Raw genomic sequence first — 5,000 nt, forward strand, 5'->3', positions numbered from 1 at the left:
CACGGGGGGAAAGTTGAATTTTTGGATGAAAATGCGTATTTTCATACTTTAAAAATTTCAGGCGTGTGTCAGACTTCCAGGCGGGGGCAGCCGCCGGAGGTGTACCTGGGACGCTTCCAGGAGCCCGGGGAAGATTTTCTGGAAGAGTCCTTGGGACTTAGTGCAATTTTTAGAAAATCTCGATTTTGTGAAAAATGTCACATTTCCCCTACTACCACCACAGGGGGGGCGTCAATATGTTGTAAAGCACCCAAGGGCAGTGACCTAAATGCGGGTAAAGTTTGCGGTGCACGGGGGGAAAGTTGAATTTTTGGATGAAAATGCGTATTTTCATACTTTGAAAATTTCAGGCGTGTGTCGGACTTCCAGGCGGGGGCAGCCGCCAGAGGCGTACCGGGGACGCTTCCAGGAGCCTGGGGAAGATTTTCTGAAAGTGTCCTTGGGACTTAGAAATATTTTGAGAAAATCTCGATTTTGTGAAAAAATGTCACATTTCCCCTACTTCCACCACAGGGGGGCGTCAATATGTTGTAAAGCACCCCAGGGCAGTGACCTAAATGCGGGTGAAGTTTGCGGTGCACGGGGGGAAAGTTGAATTTTTGGATGAAAATGCGTATTTTCATACTTTGAAAATTTCAGGCGTGTGTCGGACTTCCAGGCGGGGGCAGCCGCCAGAGGCGTACCGGGGACGCTTCCAGGAGCCTGGGGAAGATTTCATGAAAGTGTCCTTGGGACTTAGAAATATTTTGAGAAAATCTCGATTTTGTGAAAAATGTCACATTTCCCCTACTTCCACCACAGGGGGGCGTCAATATGTTGTGAGGTACCCCAGGACAGTGACCTAACTGTGGGTAAAGTTTGCGGGGCACGGGCGGAAAGTCGAATTTTGGATGAAAATGCATTATTTTCATACTTTGAAAATTCCAGGCGTGTGTCAGACTTCCAGGCGGGGGCAGCCGCTGGAGGCGTACCGAGGACGCTTCCAGGAGCCTGGGGAAGATTTTCTGAAAGTGTCCTTGGGACTTAGAAATATTTTGAGAAAATCTCGATTTTGTGAAAAAATGTCACATTTCCCCTACTTCCACCCCAGGGGGGCGTCAATATGTTGTGAGGTACCCCAGGACAGTGACCTAACTGTGGGTAAAGTTTGCGGGGCACGGGCGGAAAGTCGAATTTTGGATGAAAATGCATTATTTTCATACTTTGAAAATTTCAGGCGTGTGTCAGACTTCCAGGCGGGGGCAGCCGCCGGAGGCGTACCGAGGACGCTTCCAGGAGCCTGGGGAAGATTTTCTGAAAGTGTCCTTGGGACTTAGAAAAATTTTGAGAAATTTCCGATTTTGTGAAAAATGTCACATTTCCCCTACTTCCACCCCAGGGGGGCGTCAATATGTTGTAAAGCACCCCAGGGCAGTGACCTAAATGAGGGTGAATTTTGCGGTGCACGGGCGGAAAGTCGAATTTTTGGATGAAAATGCGTATTTTCATACTTTGAAAATTTCAGGCGTGTGTCAGACTTCCAGGCGGGGGCAGCCGCCGGAGGCGTACCGGGGACGCTTCCAGGAGCCTGGGGAAGATTTTCTGAAAGTGTCCTTGGGACTTAGAAATATTTTGAGAAAATCTCGATTTTGTGAAAAAATGTCACATTTCCCCTACTTCCACCCCAGGGGGGCGTCAATATGTTGTAAGGCACCCCAAGGCAGTGACCTAAGTGGGGGTGAAGTTTGCGGTGCACGGGGGGAAAGTTGAATTTTTGGATGAAAATGCGTATTTTCATACTTTGAAAATTTCAGGCGTGTGTCGGACTTCCAGGCGGGGGCAGCCGCCAGAGGTGTACCGGGGACGCTTCCAGGAGCCTGGGGGAGATTTTCTGGAAGAGTCCTTGACACTTAGAAAAATTTTGAGAAAATCTCGATTTTGTGAAAAATGTCACATTTCCCCTACTTCCACCCCAGGGGGGCGTCAATATGTTGTAAGGCACCCCAAGGCAGTGACCTAAGTGGGGGTGAAGTTTGCGGTGCACGGGGGGAAAGTTGAATTTTTGGATGAAAATGCGTATTTTCATACTTTGAAAATTTCAGGCGTGTGTCGGACTTCCAGGCGGGGGCAGCCGCCAGAGGTGTACCGGGGACGCTTCCAGGAGCCTGGGGGAGATTTTCTGGAAGAGTCCTTGACACTTAGAAAAATTTTGAGAAAATCTCGATTTTGTGAAAAATGTCACATTTCCCCTACTTCCACCCCAGGGGGGCGTCAATATGTTGTAAGGCACCCCAAGGCAGTGACCTAAGTGGGGGTGAAGTTTGCGGTGCACGGGGGGAAAGTTGAATTTTTGGATGAAAATGCGTATTTTCATACTTTGAAAATTTCAGGCGTGTGTCGGACTTCCAGGCGGGGGCAGCCGCCAGAGGTGTACCGGGGACGCTTCCAGGAGCCTGGGGGAGATTTTCTGGAAGAGTCCTTGACACTTAGAAAAATTTTGAGAAAATCTCGATTTTGTGAAAAATGTCACATTTCCCCTACTTCCACCCCAGGGGGGCGTCAATATGTTGTAAGGCACCCCAAGGCAGTGACCTAAGTGGGGGTGAAGTTTGCGGTGCACGGGGGGAAAGTTGAATTTTTGGATGAAAATGCGTATTTTCATACTTTGAAAATTTCAGGCGTGTGTCGGACTTCCAGGCGGGGGCAGCCGCCAGAGGTGTACCGGGGACGCTTCCAGGAGCCTGGGGGAGATTTTCTGGAAGAGTCCTTGACACTTAGAAAAATTTTGAGAAAATCTCGATTTTGTGAAAAATGTCACATTTCCCCTACTTCCACCCCAGGGGGGCGTCAATATGTTGTAAGGCACCCCAAGGCAGTGACCTAAGTGGGGGTGAAGTTTGCGGTGCACGGGGGGAAAGTTGAATTTTTGGATGAAAATGCGTATTTTCATACTTTGAAAATTTCAGGCGTGTGTCGGACTTCCAGGCGGGGGCAGCCGCCAGAGGTGTACCGGGGACGCTTCCAGGAGCCTGGGGGAGATTTTCTGGAAGAGTCCTTGACACTTAGAAAAATTTTGAGAAAATCTCGATTTTGTGAAAAATGTCACATTTCCCCTACTTCCACCCCAGGGGGGCGTCAATATGTTGTAAGGCACCCCAAGGCAGTGACCTAAGTGGGGGTGAAGTTTGCGGTGCACGGGGGGAAAGTTGAATTTTTGGATGAAAATGCGTATTTTCATACTTTGAAAATTTCAGGCGTGTGTCGGACTTCCAGGCGGGGGCAGCCGCCAGAGGTGTACCGGGGACGCTTCCAGGAGCCTGGGGGAGATTTTCTGGAAGAGTCCTTGACACTTAGAAAAATTTTGAGAAATTTCCGATTTTGTGTAAAAATCACCCATTTCCCCTACTTCCACCCTAAAGGGGCGTCAATATGTCGTAAGGCGCCCCTAGACAGTGACCTAAGTGGGGGTGAAGTTTGGGTCTGCTGGGTGGAAAACTGAAAAAAAGCGATTTTGTGACTTTGAGAACAAACAGAGAGCTCAAAACTTTGAAAAACGTCAGACCGCTGTCAGACTTCCAGGCGGGGGAAAGCTCTGAGGTTGTACCGAGGACACTTCCATGGCCCCCGGATTGATTTTCAAGAAAGAGTCCTTGGGACTTTGAAATTTTCCGGCGAGCTGTTTTTGGCTTCCGGGAGCCGTAGAACTTTGGGAAATCGATTCCGCTCACCGGTTCAGGGTGTTTCGAGCTAGTCCAGGTCCCAGCTACGCCGCCTGGCCTCCAAATTTCGCAAATTCGAAAAAAAAAAAAATAGAACCGGAATGAGGAAATTTCTGGCCGCCGGATCCGCCGCACGGCTCCAGGAGGTCGGACACTTTTTGACTTTGTTCCCTTAAAGTGGGGGTCGGTGTCTCACCATGCAAATACCCAGTTTTGCACACCAGCTGCAGGATATAGGAGAGAGAGGTACCTCTCGGCCCCGACCAAAATCCGTTGTTTTCGTGGTTCCTCGACTCGGGTAGGCGGTTTGGCGAGTACCCCCCTTTTGCATGGAAGTTCGCACTCGCGCCGAGACCAGGCTTCCGCGGCTCCAGGGGGACTTTTGCCGGTTGTCCGTCCCGAGTCCGAGACGCGTTTCCTGGGTCGCCCGAGCCCGAACGGACCCTCCCCACGTGGGTTCCTGTCCTCTGAGGGCGACGGTCGTCAGAAGGGGGGCAGATCCAGAGTCCTCGTCCGCAGGAGGGCTCTGGGAGGGCGGATCGCTCCTTCTGACTTTGTCCCCTCGGAGCGGGCTCGGCGTTTCTCTGTGTCGGATGTCTCCCGCTTCCGCGCCAACGGGGAGACCTATGAGAGAATCGCACCGCGACCCGGCTTCCGTCTCGAGGGCGCCCGGAGCGCGCCGGACACTCGCTTCCAGGACTCCAGGGGCACGTTTCTTCCCCGTCTCCCCCGAGGGGAAGAACGGAGGCAGGGGTTCCACCCGAGCCCCTGCCCTTTCTTCCGATCGATCTGGCTCAGCGCTCCCGGGTGGGGAGGTGGTGCCGCTCGCTCGGCCCGGGCTTTGGAGCCCGCGTCGGTTTACGGCGGGCGGTCTCCTTCCTCTGTTACCCCCCCCCGGGTTTCAGGCACTCGTCCTTGGGCGCGCACGCCGGCGGTCGCCCTCCCGTCTACGGACGGAGGCGGCCGAGCTGTGGGGAGTTTGACCCGAACCGTGGTACGGCAGCGGTCCGACGACCCGCACGGGCGAACGGAGGGGCGCCCACCCACCTCGGCGTGGGGGCCCGCCGTCCGAATCGCTCCCCGCGCGGGGCAGCACAACGATCTTCTCCGAGGGCGGCCCTTTGACTTTCAGATGCGCAGCTCGTCCGCGGAGGCCCGCGCCGCACCCCAGCGTCCGAAGGGCGGCCTCCGCGGTGGGCATCGGCGAGAGCGGCGGCGGTGGGTGGCGCTTCCACGCCACCGCCGAGCTCCGCGTTTTCCAGTCTTTTCCCGAGCCCCTACGATAGTGGGGGGATGACAGAC

Source organism: Ranitomeya variabilis, unplaced genomic scaffold (genome assembly GCF_051348905.1).
Source record: "Ranitomeya variabilis isolate aRanVar5 unplaced genomic scaffold, aRanVar5.hap1 Scaffold_253, whole genome shotgun sequence".
Classification (NCBI taxonomy): Eukaryota; Metazoa; Chordata; class Amphibia; order Anura; family Dendrobatidae; genus Ranitomeya; species Ranitomeya variabilis.